Raw genomic sequence first — 21,690 nt, forward strand, 5'->3', positions numbered from 1 at the left:
CCTGCTCGGACCCCCGGCCAGCTCCGGGGGACCCGCTGCTCCTGCCTCTGCCCCGCAGCCGCCCCCCAGTCTCGGAGGCAGGAACCTGGGCGATGGGATGGGAGCGAGCCGGAGGCTGCCTTGTGTAACCACAGCCCTGCACAACCTGGGGAATAACCTGGCTGCTTCGCTGCCTCCTCCGTAGGCTGCACCTGGTTCTGGGGCTGGGGGCCCAGCGCGATGCTCCCCTCCAAGAAAGGCCAGTGTTCAGCGGGTCTGGAAAATTCTCCGGAAGGCTCCTGCTACTAGCTGTGGTGTGTACCCTATGGCTTAAATCAGCCTCTGTACCAAAGGACTGGAGGGTAGCTAATGTAACAGGAGTTTTAAAAAGCCTCTTGAGGATTCTGACCATGACGGGCCAGCCTAAGGAACAGAGTGGCCAGACACACAGACGAAAGGGAAATCATGCCTCACCAATCTATTGGCATTCTTTGAGGGGGTCAACAAGCATGTGGACAAGGGTGAACCAATGGATACAGTGCACTTGGACTTTCAGAAAGCCTTTGGCAAGGTCCCTGAGCTAACGAGATATAAAACCAAGGTCCTAACCAAGAAGAGGGGTGCTAATCCTGGTGTCCTGGCCAAATTCAGTTTGGGGTCACTACCTTCTGTCTCCTTAAACATTCCCCTGCAGTGTCATTCAGGTGGGATATTTTTCATTTCCTATCTTAACCTGCTGTGCATAGTTAAGCAGATGCAATGTTTCATCCCAGGAGTAGTTACGTTTAAGTGGTGGGTAAGGTGACCCCTGCCTATGGTTTGGAATGCAGTAAGAATTATTATGTATTTACCTCTACCATTGCCTGGTCTTTCCCCCTTTTCTGAGGACAGTTGGTTCAATCTGAATTTGTAATGAGGGAAATAATCAATTGCTGAGTCCCCTCCCCCTGAATTTAGCCCGGAAAACTGTGACTCTACCAGAAATGTCTGGTAGATGAAAACTTTATGATGACTGTTCTTGCCATCCCAGCAGCAAAATCTCGCAGCACAATCAAGAATAACTCCAGAAAACTCTCTGTAAAGTACACATAACTTTCCCTCAGCAGATGCCTAAAGCCATGGTCCAGAGCAGGGGAGTGGAAAATCTACCTGAGAACTGCAAGCGAAGATGGACCAGCTGGTCTTTCTTTCCCTCCCCTGTTGGCCAGAAGTACAATTGTTTAGCCAGATCCCAGCTGCAGTGTAAGCTCAATGTACTCTTCTCCTTGTGCTCTGGGGGCTTGTTTGTGAGGGTACTGGGGAGATAGCTGGGTGCAGAATCAGCTATGGAGCTGAGCTGAGTAAGTCAAATGGGTACCATCCCCCACCCCACCACCACACACACACTGGCATGACTGTGCCAATCCTTCTCACGGGCATCATTTCACATATCATTTATTTCATGTAGCATGGTCTTGTGGATTGGGCACCAGACTAGGGTTCTTCTATTTCAAGCTCTGCCATTCACCTGCTGTGTGAACTTGGGCAAGTCGCTCCCTCTCTGCGTGCCTCTGTTTCTCCTCCCACCTTTGTCTTCTTGCCACCTTTGGGGCAGGGGATGTCGCTTACTCTGTGTATGTATAACACCTAGCACAACGGGGCCCCAAACTCGATTCAGGCCTCTGGGCGCTACTCAAACCCAGATAATAACGAATTCCAAATCCGTTCCTGGTGAAACTCCACAGACTCCAGTAGAGTTACGCCAGAATTGCATTTGGCCTGTTGCAGCACAGGTTGTTGCAATGGGATTTTCTGGCTCACTCCTGTGCCCCCAATGGCTAGCTATAAGGTGCCCTCACCCATAGTGACTATTGGTGCTCGGCGGTGGTGACTTTATTATCAAGGATTAATTTAGCCAATACAATTAGCTAGGCTCTAAATTCAGAGTTTACGAGTATTAGATGTGACGCTAGCATTAGATGTGCATTTAGGTTAATGAAGCTGGCAGCGTTCTGATTTATGGTAACTAGTTGAAGGGAACAGAGGCAAATTTCCAAACTTGTGTAGAGCCTGTCAGCAATAGGTCACTGAATAGGCAGACCCAGCTCTTGGCAGTTATGGCAGGTACTGTAGCAATCTCAGGAGGCTGACAAAAATTAATCCTTCAGACTCTGTTAACCTCATATGCTGAGCCCAACTAAAGACAAGATTTAGAGCCAGTAGCAGCGGCATCCTAGAAAGAGGAGCAGACATTCTGTTCATATTCATGTGGACCTGCATGCTTTCAGACCATTGCGGTGTAATGTTGTCATGCCTGGGTGGGCAAGTGGTTATAAGTGGGGTGGCCAACACATGGTCTAATGCTGCTCATGGAGTTACCCAAAGTAGCCCTCTGGCCATACTAATTTTCAATGCAGAGTTGCAGCTTGCAGAGACTACAGGTCCCACCATGCAATGCTCCATCTTGAGCAATAGCCAGACTGCACTGCATGCTGGAACGTGCAGGTTCTGTGGACCGCGTCTCTGGACAGCTGCAATCACCTGCTTTCTATCTGTCTGTGTAAGGTAGGTATATATAGCACCAGTCACTACAATATCTTGACACTGTTGCAAATTAAATGTGGCTCTCAGGCTCCTGGCAAGTTGTCAGTCTAGACCTCTCTGTTAGATAAAGTTCACTTTATGGGCCAGTAGCTCTTCTCAGTTACATCCATGCAATGGAGTTCCCCAGTGACAGGCGAATGTGCCATGGTCTCTGTTGCTTTCCTCTCTCTGCATCCTTTCAGAATGGAGGTGAGAATTGTACTAGGAACTACACGTCTGTGAAAGATGCTGCAGCAAATAGCAGTGTATTGCAATTTACCATATTGGATTAGTATTTGTTATTTGTAATGAAATAGCATCTAGATGCCCTGACTGGGCATATTATGCTCAACACTGTACATGCACTTAGTAAGTGACAGTCCCTGCTTCAAAGAGCTTACAGACTCCAGAGAGAAAAGGAAAAGTTATCCCCTTCCTACAGATGGGAAACTGAAGCATGGAGAGATTAAGTGATTTGCACACAGTCTCTGGCAGAGCCAGGGAACAAATCCAGATCTCCTGTCCCAGACCATCAGACCATCCTTCCTCAATTTTAAATGATTATTTCCAATGCCTACTCCAAGCGTTGGGTCTGCATTCATTCACTAGCGCTCTACCCCAACAATCAGCAATGCTCACACCCCCTCCTCCTTTGGGATCTGGGTTCTGCATGGACGAGTCTCTGTCCACCTGGAATGTTTGTGAAGGAGCGTATCCCAGAAGAGCCTTTAATCGCTGCAGGGAGACATATCTCCCTCTACACACTCCTGTCTGATTCACAGCTGTGCAGGGGTGCTCGGCTCCTTACAGAAGCTCTGCAGCTGATTGTGCTGCAATTAAATTGCTCTCAGTTAATGCCTTTCATCTCCTGGCTGGTAACAGATTAAATTTTCAGCACTCCAGACAGAGAAGGTGTGAAGGAAAGCAAGGAAGGGAGGAAGAGAGTGAATGAATGTAAGAGATGCCTGAGGGTCAATTCCTGACTGGGTGTTACACTCAGTCTGGATGTGCTATATGTCCATTGTTACTCTTTAAGGGACTCTGAGGGCTTCAACCCCTACTGAAGTCAACAGGGGTTGAGTGCACTTAGCCCCTGGCAGGATCAGTCTCTAAGAGAGAGATTTTTGATTACAAAGTGGTTCCCAAAGGTTACCTGCTCCTTATAGATTAATTCCAGTGTGACCCTGGTAAGACCACCGGCCTCTGAATTCCACCTGCTCCAATCCTTGGATAGAGATAAGGCACTTGACATGATCATTGATGGTACATTAAAAATATGTCCCAACAAACCCATAGCTGCTTAGGAATGTCAGAACTGTCACTATGCTGTGCACTGCGACTTCTGGGAACTTGGTGGCGATTGCTAGGATTAGTACGCAATGCCTTCACCCTGCACTGAAAGGACAGGCACCTGCCAAAGAGCGAAAGGAGACCCTCCACACTCTGTTAGCAATGCAGAGCCTACGACACACAGCTGCCCAGTTTGGATTCTATCCAGTAGTGGTTAGTGGTGCGCGCACACACTCGCTCATTATACTACACGTTTATTTAAATCTAATTCTACAGAGATCTTTGTAAGGCTCATAATCTTGCACCACCCCAGATCTCGCTCAGGGGGACAGCATCCTGACTAGCAAAAAAATGCCTAGGCCAGCTGTGCTACTTGTGAACACACCTTTATACTCCCATCCCCACTATCCATCCCAGAAGTAGCCAGAAGCCAAGCCACTTACTACCTCGCCTTTCAATGTGTCAGAGGAAAGACTGAAAGCATAATTAAAACCACCCCCAACTAGAGCTGACAATTAAAACTTAAAACCAATTTAGGTCACCCAGCACAATGTACGTCCAATATTTCTGACAGAAGCACTTCAGTGGCCCACCCACTGCCTCTCTTTAGATGGAATTATAAATCCAGTATTAATTGCAAGATGTATCTTTTGGATTCCTGTGATTGTCAGACAAAGCTTTTATATGACAGTTGAGCTGAGTGGAAGCTTATAACTCTGTTGTTTACCTAGTGACGAGTGAGCAGGGCTCAATCTGGCACACCAAGGCATGGAAGATTCAGAACTGCGTAGGACCAGGAAGGCGATGACTTATTCCAAAAGGTGAGTTCATGAGAATTCAAGCCAGGTTGGCATTGGGGTTTGGAAGAGCTGTGGCTACTTATTGCCACTTCTCAGGAGGAGAAAAATAACAACCCCAAATTGCATCACCAAAAGAAGGGCCTTACCTTGTAAACGCAGGCTGCTCCTTCCTTCTGCCTTGTGATCCACACCATTTTGCATGGAGCATAGTGTAAAGCTACAGGGTCAGTAACAGCGCTGCAAGCCTCACTGAGATTGTAGGGATGGGACCATGAGCATGGGCCCTCCCTTAGGCCCCAGTTCAGGAAGATATTTAAGCATGTGCTTAACTTTAGGTGCCCAGGTAATTCCATTGACGTCAATGAGAGTGCTTAGGCACTTACGAGATAGGCACAGACTTAAGTGCCTTGCTGAAGCTGGGCCTTAAGCACCAATCAGTGAGAGTGAGGCTTGGCGAATCTGGCCACATAGTCTGTTTACTAGATTCCCCAGCGGTGAGGGTATAGGGAGGTCTCATAGGGCATTCTGAATGAGAACAGCTAGTAGGCAGACAGGATTCCAGCCTTTCGAGCTGCGTGGCCCAGAAGAGTAGGTGTTTGGGGGCCTCAGGGTATGTGAGCTGAGCTCTGTAGGGAGGTGCGCCCAGTGCCCAAAGCCCGGCCCCATGCCAGGCGGTCAGGAGGAACAGCTGGGGCCCCCAGCAGAAGCGCTCATGTCAGGGCTCCCACGGATAGTCTCCGAGAAGGAGAGAGATGGGGATCCTCTGGGAAGATGTGTTTGCAGAAAACTAGCAACACATGCACATTGTAGCAGCCCAGATGTGCCTCCTCAGGCAGATGGAGGTATCTAGCCCTGCCCTTCCTGGTTGTGTTAACAGAGAGCTGCAGAGGGGCTGAGCTGAGGAGCTGGCAGAGCAGCTGATGGGTAGGTTTGGCAACAAGGACTCCAGATAGCAGCTGCTAAGGCTTCTGGTGAGAACCAGCTCAGCTGTCGTGTGGTTAAAAATGACCCATTTGCACGAAGATCAGCATTGATCCTTCCCTGAATTCTTGCTCTCCCTAAGGCCCAACCACGGAGCAAGGGCCTCAGCAAGAATCCCCCTCTGTCTGGCAGACACCTCCCAAGAAGCTGTTCCCTGGCTGCTCAGAGGCTCCATCAAATGTCTCTTTCCCTGCTGGTCCCCAACTGCAGTCTGTAGCCTCTGATCCTCAGAGCAGAACACCCTTTCCCCCAGTGACCCAGAAACAGAGAGGCTCAATGGGTCAAACTCATCTGTGGTGTAACTCCACTGATACCCTCAGGGGTGTAAGTTCAGGGCAGAAGGTGATTAATTGAAGTCAGGGTTTAATTTGATCCACTCCAGGACTTTCTCCATCCCTTCCCCTGCCCCACCCCCCACCAAGTCCTGGATCACTTACTGATGGGCGGGAACTAATTTCTCAGCAACTGGTGTGAGGATCACAAGGGATGAGTGGTGGACTTTATGCTTCTTCTATGTCACCTTTTTTGTGTGGGTGTGGGAAGCTCCTTGTGGAAACCTTCTGAACCCTCTCCCTGTGGAACTGACTCTGTAACTGATCTCAGTGGGTTTCTCCAGAGGAAACAAGCAGATCTGCTGGCCCATGGCTCCATCACGGCAGAGATAGCTCTGGGGCTGTGTCATTAGGAATCATGTGAGTGTGTATGGGACAGGGCAGGAGACCAACAATAATACTTGGTTCTTCTCCCTCAGACTACATCCAAAGGTCTTAACGTGCTTTGCAGATACCATGGATCAGCCCCAAGAACACGCCTGGAGGTGGATTAGATTGTCCCCCTTGTACAAATGGGGAAACTGAGGCATAGAAAGGCACAATGACTTGCCCAAAGGCATGCCCTGAGTCAGCATGGCAGAGCTGGGACCTGATCCAAGATCTTCTGATTCTCAGTCTCATTCTTGGGGACCACATCTCCCAAAGGGTGGTATAAGCTATCAGAGACCTAACTCCCTGGAATTTGTCATTGGACCCGATTCACCAAGGTGCAGCCTACACACAATTCCAGTGCGGAAGCTGTAAGAACTTATCACCTCTGTAAACCAGGCCCATCCCAGACCTGCCCCTAGAGCATGGTTCCATCTGGTCCCAGGGCAGCTGGTGAGCCTGAGCCTAGATCCGCTCCCTCCAGCTCCTCCCAGGGGCTGGGCTGCACTGTGTCTGCTGGGAGCAGCACAAGCAAAACTTGAGTGCCAAGGCCACTTCATTATGACATTAAAAAGCGAGAGTAAATCATTTTTATGGTCCAAGACAATTAGGATCCTTCCCTTTTTGGCCCAGGCTGCCTCACACGCAGACTGTTAAAGAAATGGATGAAGTGCATGTAGATGGCACAGTTACTGTTCTCTCTGCTCGTCTCTGGGAACCTAGGTTCAGATCCTGAGTAGCCCAAAGGGTGTGAATGCCTCATCCTTAAACCCTCCTGCTGGGTATTTATCCACATCACAAAACAAAGTGACAGGGACAGCAGAGGGTGCTGCAGGTTGGGATGCATGGGCATTGGCAGAGCTGTGGGTGTGAGCCCAGGACTGGAATATCACAGGGTGCTGCTGGCTGGGTCTTAGGGGCATTGTCCAAGCCACATATAGGAGGTTCAAGACTAAAAGAGCAGGAGGAAGTGCGTCAGGGCTGAGCTGCATTAGCAGAGCACTTGGAGGAGTCTTGCGCAGCAGCCGCGCTCTCCTTGGGTAGCAGCAGCGCAGGTCGGGTAGCCCTTCACTTCGGTGAGCACTAAATCCAGCTCCAGAAATCAAATGAGAAAAATACCAAACCTGGAGGGATGTTGGCGAAAGGAAAGTGGGTTTGGCTTTTTTTCTTAACTGTGCAATTGGCTGGTGCAGGCACAGGGAGGATGCTGACACAAACATGATTTCCTAGGGCAGCTCCAGAGACACACACGCTCCCTCCCCATCTGCGTGAAGGCTGAGTTCAGCCCGAGGGGGCTTATGAGAATTCACGACTGATTTTCGGGAGATTGCAGAGAAAGAAGATGCTTTGAACACACAGCAACAGGCCCAGCTGCCCCCCACCTCCTCCTGTCTCCCTTCCCTAACCACCGAGGAAGGATCCTGCAGCCCCAAGACTGATAGCTCTGTCTCACAATGCAATGAGGCACAATTAATCAAGACTTGAAGGCTGCCTCGACCGCGGAGTGGAGTGAACAGGACAGAGAGACACAACTGGCAGTTCCCACTCGTCTCCTGGCAGTTTTATGATAATTGGAAGGAGAAACAGAAGTAATTAGCAGGCGCCTGACACAGGGAAAATTAAATACTTGGGCCTTTTCCCCTTCAGTCATACTTAATCCTAAAGACTCAGTAGAACGTCCAACTCAAACAGCCCAGAGAAAGAAAGAACCTCTCTTCAACCATCCTCCCCACTGTCTGCACAGCCACAGACTACACACACAAACACTCTGTATGCCACACCCATCCTGCACACACAGACACACTCCACGCACACCCTTTACACACTCACATACGCGCATGCACACACAGGTAATACACAGACACTGTGCACACTCTGCCTAGACAACCAACCAGCACACCACACGCTGTGCACACCCTGCCCCTCTACACGCCCCCCCCCATTCTGCATGTGCTCCCACCAGGCACACCCTGCCCCCCCCCACTACACACAACATATATCCTATGTACATACACCTCCCCCACAATCCTACATTTGCACACCCTGTATAAACACCCTCCCAGGCATATCCGGTGTATATACATACACCTTACATGCACGCACCATGTGCAACACGCACGCATACACCACATGTGCACCCTGTGGATCCACATGCACATGGCTTTGAGCAACACTTACCAGGACCTAGCTCTGGAAGAGAATGAGCTTCCACAGAGCCCTGACAAGAGAGAGCTGTCCCCATTCATTCATTCCAGCTAAAGGACTCAGAGAGCCCAGGCTTGCTGGCCAGGAGTCCCTGCCACAGGTGGAGTGGCTCTGCATGACAGCTGCTCCCTGATCTACCAGCTGCTGAGACGTCTCTGCCCTTCCAAAGCCCTTGGAGAAGAACTGCCCTTGGAAATCCTTCCCACCTTCTACAAGGGGGTACTGGGAGTGGAGGTGGAATGCTGGGGAAGAGGTGGGCCATGGGGTGGCTTTAGTTCTCTGATATTTCAGCTGCACGGGGATTTCCCTTTATGTTTATGGCACCAGCTTTGGGGATGGGGATGAGTCTAACACAGACAGAGAGGCTGGGCCAGTTCCTACTCTGGCCTGTTAGACTCTAAAGACTTCAGTAGAGTAACTCCAGCTATACCCCAGCCCTGAACATGGCCCAGTGTTTTCTCCTTTGGCCCCACACACCTCATCGGCACTAGAGAAGGGATGGGACATGACAGGACAGGTCCCCCTGACGCCTGGGGCTCCTCCATTCATCTCCTTCCCCTGGTTGTGGGAAGTGTATGCAGGCAAAGGGCAGAGAGAAAGGAGGGCCCTGAGCTCCCAGCCCAGACTCACCTCCTTGCCTCTTCACACACCTGCTTTCAACACTGCTGAGCCTAGATTGTGCTGGTGACTCTTCTGCCTTCCAGGTGGAGAAGGGAAGCCAGGCGGCCTCTGCCTCCCTCTTTCGCTGGCAGGGTCCCCCTGTTGCACCCAGGGCTGCTGGTCTCTATCCTGAGCTGCATTTCCTCTCATCTGGGGCGAGAGGCACTGCGGGGGGCACGACTCCACCCTTGCTGACATTCCTCCCCGCCCCCTGCAAAGCCCAGCTGCCACTGCCCAGAAAGGAAAGTGACACCAGACACTGCTGCTGCCCCTTGGAATGCCATGGGGCCTCCTGGATGAGACAATCCCTTGCCGGCTGCTCAGCTGTTCTTTCCTTCACCAGTGCCTGAGCTCCCTCCACCCCACACCGTCTCTCTGTAGGATCAGGTGGGGATCAGCTTTCCCGGGCCTGAGAGAGGAGGAGTGTTGTGGTAACAAGGGAACTCTAAAAAAGAGAATCTGAGATTCCTAGGACAGACAAAGCAGGAGGGCTGGACAACACGTCTCCAACCAGCCCTACAAGAGGTTAGCAAGGGAACCACTGAGCTCCTGGCAAACCTCCGGGCCAGTTCAGGCCTGTCTGGGGAACCCAGCAAAGACATCCAATAGGGTATCCCCAGACTGCAAGCCCCAGACTCAGTGTGAGACAAATGCCTGTCCCAGGCCTCTGGGCACGCTCAGTCCCACAGGGTCTTGGGGTGGGGAGATAGGAAGTTGGTTCTAAAAGAAGCAGACGAAAGGGAGCCCCAGGGGGACAACTCTGCCGGGAAGGAGGTAGGATGAAGTAGCACGGGGGTCTCTGCTAAGAGCTCTACCCAACATCGTGATTTGTACAAGGGTTTTGGGGTCAGAGCAAATGAAGAAACCCACAGTCAGACATGAGGGTTTGGGATAGTCCACGTGATTGGGCCAGCAGAGGTGAGGAGCCAAGGGAGGGGCTCTTTAACCAGGGCTGCAGGAAGTTGGAGAGCACCAGGAGGCAAGAGGTTAAAATAAAACAGGGGCTTGGCAATCTTTATCCTGCTGGAGAGGAGTAGCTGCTGTCAGGATCGATATAGAGCTTCCATTTCTTTCAATAGGAGTTAGGTGCCTAAACACCTCAGGCTCTGGGCCTTCACCCTCTAGCAGGAGAGGCTCATGGTTTTAGCGCTGAAGGTTTCCGGTTCAAACCCTGCTCTGGGCCAGTCACACAAATCCCAGTAAATGGTACTGGCTACAGAATGTCCCAGGCTATGACTTGATATCATATCCGAGGCTATCATGTCCCAGGCTATGACTTGATATCCGAGCTACAGCCTCCAGCAGGTGGAAAACAGGGCAGACACTGAAGCAGCTCAAGGGAAGCAGGTGGGCCTGGCAACAGTGGGTCTCAGCTGCTGTGCTGGGCTCCATCTGAGTGCTGGGGCCAGAGATGGCTGTGACTGTGTGACAGGATGTGAGTGGAATAAGGCCAGCTGAGGAGGGAGCTGGGCTCTGCTCTAGCCAGGAGGGGAATTTTCCTGTTGCTGTGTACCCCCCTCGGGGGCGGCTGTGTTGGGGCCTTTTGAGTTTGATGGACTGATGCGGACACACGCCCACTCACATAGCCAGACTCTTGCCATCTGGAGAGAGCTGTGTCACTCAATGGCTTTGAAGCCTCTGCTTTTATTGTTTTACCAATTGTAAAGGTCAGTCGATAGTGCATCGACCGCGTTGTCATTTGCCAGAGACTGTGCTCCAGAGGCCTTTCCGTGCTTTGGTCCTTGCAGCTGCTGCTGCCTCTGGCTGTTCATTACTCTTTGGATCGGGAATGTTGGTATTTCTGAGAGATGGAGGGCACCAGGAACACAGCAGCTGGGCAAGATTTGGAGAGGGTGTGAAATGCATTAACCTAAGCAAGACAGAAGTGAGGTAACAGGTAATCAGTGCTGCAGCCTCTGATGCCTACGTCAGCCATGAGCCTTGAGCTGAACTGCAGCATGGACAGACACACGCCTGAACTCCTGGGACTCAGTACCAAAGAGTGCCAGCAGCTGCCCCAGCCAGAGGGAGACAGGGCCAGAGGGCAGACAGCCAAGGAGCCCTGGGCAGTCCAAGAGTGGCTACGTCTTACACAGATCTGACACGGAGTGGGAGGGGAAAAAAGCTTTCCCTCTTCTGCACAACAGTTCTTGGATGGGGCTGCAACAGAACAGAAGCCAGGGGTCCTTGCTAGCTGCGGTACAGTGTGTCCACTTTCCAGATGGATAAAACAAAGTGAGGTGGCTAATTTGTTTGCACCATGAAACCTCACAGCCTTCCCCAGTAAAGGGTCCCAAAGACTCCACAGGTTTCAGAGTAGCAGCCATGTTAGTCTGTATTCGCAAAAAGAAAAGGAGAACTTGTGGCACCTTAGAGACTAACACATTTATTTGAGCATAAGCTTTCATGGGTTGGCAGCCAGCAAATGCCTGATCCTCTCCCTGGCTGCCAAAACCTTCCAAGGTTCATTCTCTCCTTCCTCCACCCCCCACCCCCTGTCCTGCCTCCTGCTCCATTCAGCATGTGCATTTGCAGCATGGCGACAGTGACTGGAATGTGGATGTGGGAGGCACCCTGGGCGAGTGCGTCAGAGCTTGGCACGCCAGCACTTCCCCTGGCTGTGTGCACACAGGCAGCTGAGTGATGCAGCGCAGAGGCCACAGGCCAGTGAAAGTTGCTGTCCAACGTGATACCAATACCCGTCTCTTGCACAGCACCTCTCAACCCCCTCCACTGACATGACTGAACCCCACCTCAGAACCCCTCAACTAGGCAGCTCAGGATCATTATCCCCATTTTATAGGGTGGGAAGCTGAGAGGCAGGGAGGGGGCAGAACTGGGGTAAGGTTACTCAGAGAGGCAGCAGCAGAGCTGGGACTAGAACCCAGGAATCCTGACGCCCAGAGCTGCCCACTAGTGCCCCAAGCCACACTCCCTCCCCTGGACTAACACCATGATAGTGTGATGGTTGCTGATGCGAGGTCTTTCCCTTCCCCCAGCAAGTGCTACTCATGGCGGGGGATGGGGATGCTTTGTCCTGACTGACTGCTGTCCTTCATGGCCATGCAATGGGCCTCTGCGCGGCACCCAGTCCCTCCACCAGCCCCGGGAGTGAGCAGGGGGCCCTGTGGGATTAAAACACCTGTAGCACCTGCCTTTGCTGGCGGGAATGAGTGGTAGGAATATGCTGCCATCTGCTGTCACTACTGTGTCATTGCAGCCCTCATGCCAAGTTTGCTTTAGATCAAGGGTCTCAAACTCAAATGACCACGAGGGCCACATGAGGACTAGTACGTTGGACCGAGGGCCGCACCACCGGCCGCTTCCCCAGCCCCGCCCCCATTCCACCCCTTCTGTGAGGCCCTGCCCCTGCCCCGCCTCTTCCCACCCCTTCCCTGCCCCCATTCCAACCCCTTCCCCTTGCTGGGGAGAGCAATTCTCCAGGGGACCCACAAAGGGAGGCTGCTGAGGGGATAGATGGAATGACCTGGCCATGCCCCCCACCTCACCCCTTTTGGGGCTGGGCTGGATCTCTGCAGGCCCCGTTGCAGCTGCTTCTCTCTGCCATAGCTTCCCTGCAGTGGGCATCCTGCTGCCAGGGCCAAAGGCCTGCAGGGGTAAATCTGACTCCCAGGCCACAAGGACCCTAGATCTGACACCATGAGCTTCTCAACCCTTTCCCTGCTGTAGCTCGGCTCACTGCAGTGGGGAGACTCTGGATTTACACTGGGGTGTGTGAGAGCAGGGTCGGGCCCCAGCTCTCTTCTGGGAGCAGGGGGAGGAGCCTGGGGAGGGTTTGCTCTGCAGGCCCCATCAGCACTTACACAGGGAAGGGGGAGGAACAATCATGTTTTCAGTCCATACGAGAAAGCCAAGAATAAAGGGAGAAAACGTCCAGCGGAGGGCAACAAAAATGATTAGGGGACTGGAACACATGACTTATGAGGAGAGGCTGAGGGAACTGGGATTGTTTAGTCTGCGGAAGAGCAGAATGGGGGGGGGGGGGGATTTGATAGCTGCTTTCAACTACCTGAAAGGGGGTTCCAAAGAGGATGGATCTAGACTGTTCTCAGTGGTAGCAGATGACAGAACAAGGAGTAATGGTCTCAAGTTGCAGTGGGGCAGGTTTAGGTTGGATATTAGGAAAAACTTTTTCACTAGGAGGGTGGTGAAACACTGGAATGCGTTACCTAGGGAGGTGGTGGAATCTCCTTCCTTAGAAGTTTTTAAGGTCAGGCTTGACAAAGCCCTGGCTGGGATGATTTAGTTGGGGATTGGTCCTGCTTTGAGCAGGAGGTTGGACTAGATGACCTCCTGGGGTCCTTTACAACTCTGATATTCTAAGATTCTATGATTCTAAGGGCTTGCTGGGGGCTCAGTCATGCACCTCAGAGTAAGCTAACAGTGCCCCCAACCCAGGACCCTTCCCAAGTAACGTTCTTGAGCAGTGGGCTTGTTTTCAGAGAGGACGGCCACTCCCAAATCCCACCGAAGTGACTGGCAGCTGCAGGGGCCCAGTTCTTGGGCAATCAGGGCACTAGGGGTCTGAGCTCCTCCGCCCTGCAGCCCAGCTTGATAACAACCACAGCACGCTTCTTTTGCAACACCGTGAGTTCTGTGCCCTCAGCCCCACCCCAGCACCCAGCTGGGACGATGGCTGGGAGCGGAAAGGAGACAAGAAGGGACTCCATCTTTTTGTAAACACAAGCCCCAAACCCTTGAAGTTCCCTGAGCTGCCAGAAGGAGGAGCCCTGAGCTCACAGCTACTGAGGGAGTGGCTGCACTTAACCTTCCCTGCTTTCTTGGAGAGTGTAAGGGGGCAGGGGGCCTTGTCCAGGTTACTTAATTTCTGTGCAAGCTCCGGGAACATGCAGCTGCTCCCAGGGCAGGAGATGGGAAGCTGAGAACCAGCTTTCCTTAAGCCAATGGCAGGTGCTGCAGGCCACAGTTCACTGAGCTTGCACAGAATCCATTTCCTAGGGGGCGGGGTCCAGGAGAGGATGAATATTGGAGCCTACAGAGCCCCACATCAGGAGAGGACAGGGTCTCTGCCTGGGTTCACCAGGATTCACGAAATACCTCTCCAAGGAATTTGGCAAGCACCTGTCCCCCTTGCTGTGTGAGAACGAGGAAGTATTGGGACCCGGTTCCCCTCCTGGGGTAGCCACGGGCACCAGTGCAAAGCAGATGCTACAGCAGTGGAAATCGGGAGTCACGCCTCTGGAGTTACACCGCTGTAATCAGGAGTGACTCTCGTGGAGTCCCTGGAGCTCACAGCCATGTGTCATATTTTCTTCTGCTTCTGTTTATGATGTTCTTCTTTCCAAAAAAATAAGTTAAAAAAATTACACAAAAGAAAAAGGGTGCAAGCGCAATGGGCTAGCCATCCCGACGCCGGGCTCAGGGCTCAGTCTGTCTGTCCCCATGTCTCTCTGCAGAGCTTTGTCATGTCACACTCCTCCCGCTGTCATGCGTTGCGGGCTCGCTTCTGTCCTGACCTGGGCCGTGTGTGTTTAAAGGGGATGGGCGGCATTCACATTTGGGGTAAAAACTCCCCTGCCCTCGCCGGCCCAGTTCAACCTTCTTTGGAAGAGGAGCACAGCCGCTGAAATCTCCGGGGACCACAGCCTGCACTGTGTCACTGCAGCCAAGCCAGCACAGGTTTCTCAGCCTCTGGACTCAGTTGGACTTTGCACTACAGACATAAGCAGGATCAATCAGGGAGAGGTGATGAGTGTCTCGGCTTTAGATGATCAGCCTCTAATTTCCAACAAAAAATGGCCCTTTTCCCATTCTGTCCCGCTCCCAGCCCCACGTGTTCCAGTGGCATTGGAGGGCACCTTCCCTGTTGTCTCCCCATATCCCCGTTTCCAGCCCTGACAAGCTTGGGAGAGGGGAACAGAGGCAGCTGCTATGAAAATAACTACAAGGAGCTCCTTCAATCCAGGCACTGAGGGCCAGATTCTGTGCTGTGTCTCTGCAGCTCAGAATAGCCTCCAGCAATGCCTCCTCCTGCTCTGAGCATGCCCCCTCCTGCCCCCACCGTGCCCCACACCAGTAGCAGTGCAGAGGGTGGCATCGGGCTGCCTAGGCTGCCACTACACCACCCCGTTTCCTTGGGGGAATTCTGAGAAGGCTGCTTTGGTGCCTTTACACCCCCAAAGCTACTGTTGCCCTGAGTCTAGCTAGTGAGCTCCCTGCCTGAGCTTTATTGATCAAAGCTTCAGTGCGCCCCCAGAGCACTTCCGAGACTTGTCTGAGCATGTATTGGACTCAGCGTAAGGCCTGGGGTAGATTTCCTGGGGTGACCTGGTCTCCTCTTCACCTGTTCCACACCCCTGCTGTGACCCAGACAATCACGGTATCTGCCAACAGGCCGGCTGGGCCACCCTGTTATGGGGCAGGGCAGATTCAAGGGGCTATTGCTGTAGGCAGCATGAAAGGATCGTCCCATATCCCCCCGGGCGCTGCAACAAGATTGGTGAGGGTGGCTGAACCCCCGAATCACCGTCCATGGACGACAGGGCCTTAGAATGCCGTGTGTTTGGGGAAGCCTACAGCAGGCTTCCTATGTCGGCACAACAGATGCAGGCGAGGCACACTTCCAAGCCAGCATCCCACGCCTTCCTTCCTTCCTCTGAGCCCACTTGCCTTGTGTTGTTATCTCCCCATGTTTTTCTTTTGCGAGAGTCCTTATCCAGAGCTATGCCCATATTACAGTTGGGGGGATGGGACCCTAACACCCTTTGGCAGGGGCTCGGGAAATGCACCAGGCCCTGTGAAGAGGAGCAGCTGACGTCTGCCCAGCAGAGTGCAGATTCAAGCAGCACTGTTAGCTGGTGCATTGCAGAGCGGAGGCTTCTTTGTGGCAAGAGGCTGCTTTAGGAAACAGCTTGGTCTGCTAGGCACAAAAACCCAGCTATTCAAAGGTATTTAGGCACCTAATTCCCCACGGAGCTGGGCCAAAAGGGCTTCAGTCCCCCCCACCCATAATGTACATGTTGGTATCTAGCTTCTTTATCCCTTTAGCTGAGAGTCATTTCTAAGGGCCTTCCTGGCGCTCTGGCTAGAGCTTGATACGATGCATGGGAAATGCACAGATTCCTGCAGTGCGCCATACCTTGACAGACAGATACACAGACGAGCTTCTCTTGCACACTCACGCAGTACACCTGTACCTGCACGCTTGACCACCTGCTCATGTACACACCTTGGGCTTTCCGTACCTGAGAGGGGGTTGTGGCAGCTCCCATTGATTGGCTTTCCCGTTCCACACTGTGGCCCCATTACCAAAATTCCCAGGGACTTCAGCAAGGCCAGGATTCCCCCTGGTGAGTTTTAGGTGTTTGCAAGTGGGATAGGAACCCAGGATACAATCAAAGTCAATGCAAAGTTCCTGCAAATTCTAAAAGCAAGGCATGTGTGTGTGTGTGTGTGGGGGGGGGGGCATGTGCTGTTGTATGCATGAATGCACATGCACAGGTGCCAGCATGCATGTACGTGTAAATAGCCACAGGAATACATGCCCACATGTGTAAACATGCGTACACACATCTGTAGACAAGTACACTCAGGCTCTTGCACCCTTTTAGAACTGGGCTCTCTGATTTCCTCCCTAGATGTATTAACGGCTCAGTCCTCCCTTTATACTGGGACTTTCCAAGCTGGGGACAAGGGGGCTTCCTGCGGCAGTTGGAAGGATCCCCATTTCCACGCCCAGCATCCCGTCTCTGTCTGACCTCGGCCTTCCCCATAAGGTGAGCTTTAAGCACTTCTAATGCTCCAAAGTGTGTGTGGGGTGGAATTGCTCATTATTAAATGGCCCTCCCTTCCCTCCAGTGCTAAATCTAGATTTAATGGGAGTACAGCTTCCATTACCAATGAGAACAGGGACATCACAAAGGGCTTTGTATTTCAGGAAGCCTCATTAGAGATTTAAATCATACAAATGGGCTTTTTCCCAGAGATCCTCATTATCTGGGCATTTGCATTTAATCCCTCACTCTTCCACTAGCCCCTCGCCCTGTCGTCCCGCGTCTCCCTCCAGGGCAGGCCGCATCCTCCACTACATGGCATTGGAGTCCTGTTTACCGTGACATAGTCCCTGGGCTTCGTGGGGCCGTGTGCAGCGGAGAAAAAGCACGCAAAGAAAAAAGTGGGGATTTGGGAGAGGGGCTGGGGGTGGAGGGGTGCTGGGGTGGGAGCAAGGGAGTGTCTCAGGCGTGACCAGCGAGATCGTCCCCGGGGATTCTGCATAATTTCCCTGTCTTCTGTTTCAAAGGCTAGTCTGAGTCTCCCCTGGGAACAGCCAGAGGAGTCACCGGAGGTTGGTGGATCTCTTACTAAGATCGGTTCTTGCAGGGTTTTTCAAGCCTCATAGAGTGAAATACAAGCCCAGGCCTATTCACTAGCACGTGTCACACACACCTATTCACCAGTATCCGCTACACACACCTATTCATTGGTGTCTGCTGGGGCTGCACACACACCTATGCAGTAGTATTCACTGCACACACTCCTATTCACTAGTACCCGCCACACACCCCTATTCACTAGAATCCACTGCGCAAACTCCTGTTGACTAGCACCTGCCACATACACCTATTGTTAGCACTGCTGCACACACACCCCCAGCTGCCAGTGCATGTTACCCTTACAAGGTCACCCGCCTGTAAAACACTTCCTGTTAAATACACATCTGGCAAACATGACATGCCCAGAGCTCTGGTCACCTGCACAGGCAGGACATTGCAGGCACACCCAGGCCTGTCCACGACTGGTCTGATTTGCACACGGATTGAGCTCCTGCTGTTCCCAATAACTTTACTGGGAGCTGTGGGCAACACCTCTGAAGCCCAAGCCCTTCATGTGTGAGGGGCTGTCTTCACCACAAGCACAGTCATGTTGTAGGGACCACGTGTCACACGGCTGTCTCCCAACATGGGCAGGCTTGTTTTCTGCTCAGGCCCTGGCCACGTTTTAATGACACCCCAGAGCCAGGCTCCAGCCATGGACATCCTGACGCTGTGCACACTCCCGGCTCTGAGGGAATCGTCACAGCGCATCGCCAAGCGCTCACACGAGGATGCGGAGGCTCATTATCCCCATGTCACAGATGGGGAAAGCAAGGTAAATGAGTAGCCCAAGCCCCAGACGGGGAGTCGGTGTCTCGTAGCTGGTAGACCTGGATCTCAGCTTCAGGTCAGGAATTCCTGGCTCCCAGCCCCATGCTGGGTTCTTTAGGCCATGCAGCCTTTCTAACAAACATATAGACACACAGTGCACGCACACACATGCACCCCTGCACATGGATCCGTGCACACACACGTGCAGAGGCGGATTAAGGTTTCATGGGGGCCCTGGGCCAGAGCAAGTGGGGGGCCCCCTCCCCACACCTTCCGCCTGTGGTCCTGCCCCCGTTCCGCCCCTTCCGCCTGCGGCCCTGCCCATGGCCTCACACCAGTCTGCCCCTTCCCCCCACAGCCCCACCTCTGTTCCACCCACGGTCCCACCCCATTCCACCCCCCCACTGTGACCCTGGTTTGCTCCTTTCTGTCCCTGTTCCCCACTGCAGCTCCAAGACCAGAGAAGCTCTGTCCCGTCCCCCCTCCCCCCCGCCAGGGCCCTGGGGCTGCAGCAAGGAGTGAGAACTCCCCCAGCCCTGAGGCCACGGCAGGGAGCCAGAGCTCATTCAGTCCTGGGGCTGCAGCTGGGGTCTGGGTGCTGGGGCTTCCCCCGCCCGCCCGGTGCTGCTGCTGGGGAGCAGAGAGGGGTCGGGGCGTGGGGGCTTGCCCTGCCCTGCCCCGGCGCATGTCTACCGGGGGTGGGGCACCCATTTTTCCAGGGCCCCCCACCTGGCCGGGGCCCCTGGGCGAGGACCCCGTGGGCCCATTGGCTAATCCGCCACTGCACACATGCACCTACACTTGGGCTTTTTGTATGTGTGCACAATTCTGCTCCCTGTGTTCAGGTTCAGGCCTCGGCCTCCTGGCTCCCCCCAGTTCATCGCTGTGCACTGTGCAGCCCAGAGACGCCTTTGCATTGACAAAAGACACCGGAGCCCTGCCCCTTCAGAAATTCTCGCTGCTGGTGAGAATCTGGAGCAAAGCGGCTGTCTGCCTCAAATGCTTCACTGCTGCCATGGCAACTGAGGAAATACCTGCAGATTTCCCCGGTGAGGGGGAGAGGGAGAAGCCTCAGCGTCCCCCAGGGCCCTGCCAGGCGCCTCGCCTCCCTCCTGCAGTCACCAGGCCAAAACAAGCCCGAAGGAGATATTCCCCCAGGAGACGGAGAGGCAGGAAAAAGCAGAAGTGACAGGATCAGGCATCTGGACTGGGCTGAGCAGAACATGGAGGCTGCAGCCATCCCTGGGCCTCCCTCATGGTGTCTCTGCACAATTGGCCAGCACCTGCTGAAAACGGAGAGACCTGATTCCGGAGCTTGGGTCAGCAGGTGTCAGCTGCCCTCTGAGCAAGCAGACGCACCTTGACAGGGCACTGCCGGGAAGAAGCTCACAGCGATGGGGCCCAGCTGGCTCAGACAGGGCACTGCTGGGAGGAAGCTCACACAGGTGGGGCCAAGCCGGCACGGACAGGGCACTGCTGGGAGGAAGCTCACACAGATGGGGCCCAGCCGGCTCGGACAGGGCACTGCTGGGAGGAAGCTCACACCGATGGGGCCCAGCTGGCATGGACAGGGCACTGCTGGGAGGAAGCTCACACAGATGGGGCCCAGCTGGCAATGATGGAATTGTACTCTGAGGAAACTGGGAGCAGTGCAGAGGCCCGGTTTTTCCCAGAGAGCCTTGCAGTAAAGAGAGGCAGAGCAGAAGAGGGACATGGGGGAGGGGGGGAAATTCTGTATCTGAACGTCTCAGCTTCAGTGCCCAGGGGGCTGTGTAAATCACTTAGCGTTTTATGGAACAATAAAGACCTGCGTATCCGAGTCTTTGTGTCCCACATCCCGTATTATCCTCCTGGCAGAAAGCTCCATCTCCCTCCTGAAATCCATTCCAGTGCAAGGGATTAGCATGGTTTTAGGCAAGGGTTTTGAATCGGAAATGGGTTGCTTTCAAATCATTCTGCGTCAGCCGTGACTCTGTCACTCATGCAGCCGTGGATTAAAACAGATATGAATATTATTATGGGGGGGGGAATCACCTTCTTGGGGAGCTGCACTCTGTCCATGCAGGTCTTATTCCTCACCTCCAGCCGAGCAGCAGACGCTCCTTCCAGAGGGCTAGCAGATTCTTAGACCAATTTTCAAGTGCAAACCTGATCCACATGGCATGAGACTACCCAGCCTTGTCATTACCAACTCCAGCCCTTCAGGTTTCTTTTAGTCACAGACAAGATGATACTAATCTCTCCAAATCTATTTTAAAATCTTCGGCAGTCCTTGCCCTTTTTACCCACATCAAGTGCACCCGACCCTCAATCTAGGTTGGGGTTTAACCCCTCATAAGTGTATTCTCCTTTCTAAAGGTGGTCTGCGAAGAGGGGAGAAAGTGGCTCTGGGTCTCTTTGATCTGCTTTATGGTCTTGAAAAAAGGCCTGACAGATTTTTGCTTGCTCTTTATGTTACCAGTCCCAGGTCCCGATTTCTCTGTTTTGTTCCCACACTGGACACCCAAAATCACTAGTCACTTCTGAACATGTAAGCCAGGGCTCTTAGCTGTAGGGCAGAGACTTTTCAGTTCAAAGCAGTTGCTGGCTCTGTTAGCTCTAGAGGGGAAAAAGAGCAAGACTTTTTGTTTGCATTCTTCATGGACATTGCTCTTCGTATTGGCCATATCACTTTGCTACAGAACCTCTCTTGCCTCTTTCAACTATGTTCAATATAAAACAAAACCAAAGAGATGCTAGGCGTATGGGTGTTGTCAGATCACTAGGAAGGCCAGGTGGCCTGTCATCTGTATGCCGGTCAGTTCAGGGGACTGGGAGGCAGGACTCCTGGGTCCTAGCTCTAGCTCTGGTCCTGATGCATTGTGTGTCCTTAAGCAAATCACTGTGGTCAATATTTTCAAAAGAGTCCACTGATTTTTGGGTGTCTCAGCTTGTGGGTGCCAAACTTGATTTCAGTGGGAGTTTGGCTCCTAAAGACCTTTGAGGATCTGGGCCCTCAGGGCTGGCTTTTACAGGTGCCGAGCACCTGCAGCTCCCCATGAGTTCCAGGATAGTTGAGGGCACTCAGCACCTGCCAGACTCCAATGGTGAATTAGCTTTCCCTGGTTCCTGGAGTTCCTTGACGAGAGTGCCAATGCTGAATTTACTTGCCCCCTGCCCCTTCATCGTTTTACCAAGAATTTAAAAATGGGGCTGTGATTTTAATCACTTTATAAATGTTTGTTTGTGTAATTTAGAGCGAGAATGCCTCTTCCTCCCATCTGTCTGGGCCATCTGCTCCCTTCATTATTTCTAAGCAATCCTGGACTTTGTAAAGTGATTGAGTTGGTGCAGAAATATAGGGAAACCTACCGTGGGTATCACCTTGTTATAAGAAGCATCTGTCTG

The 21,690-nt window shown here is 52.8% G+C and overlaps 1 long non-coding RNA gene across 2 annotated transcripts; it reads left to right on the forward strand.

The window, feature by feature from the left end:
* Positions 1–83: 83 nt before the first annotated feature.
* Positions 84–19,993, forward strand: LOC141974559 (uncharacterized). 2 transcript variants are annotated; one of them, XR_012635771.1, is made up of 5 exons: positions 84–683; positions 4,563–4,652; positions 16,798–16,935; positions 17,460–18,307; positions 19,149–19,993. It is a non-coding gene; the product is annotated as an uncharacterized LOC141974559 (long non-coding RNA). The 2 variants fall into 2 exon arrangements; XR_012635770.1 differs by lacking the exon at positions 19,149–19,993 and having other exon boundaries at positions 17,460–18,659.
* Positions 19,994–21,690: the final 1,697 nt, after the last annotated feature.

The sequence above is a fragment of the Natator depressus genome, chromosome 19 (assembly GCF_965152275.1).
Source record: "Natator depressus isolate rNatDep1 chromosome 19, rNatDep2.hap1, whole genome shotgun sequence".
Classification (NCBI taxonomy): Eukaryota; Metazoa; Chordata; order Testudines; family Cheloniidae; genus Natator; species Natator depressus.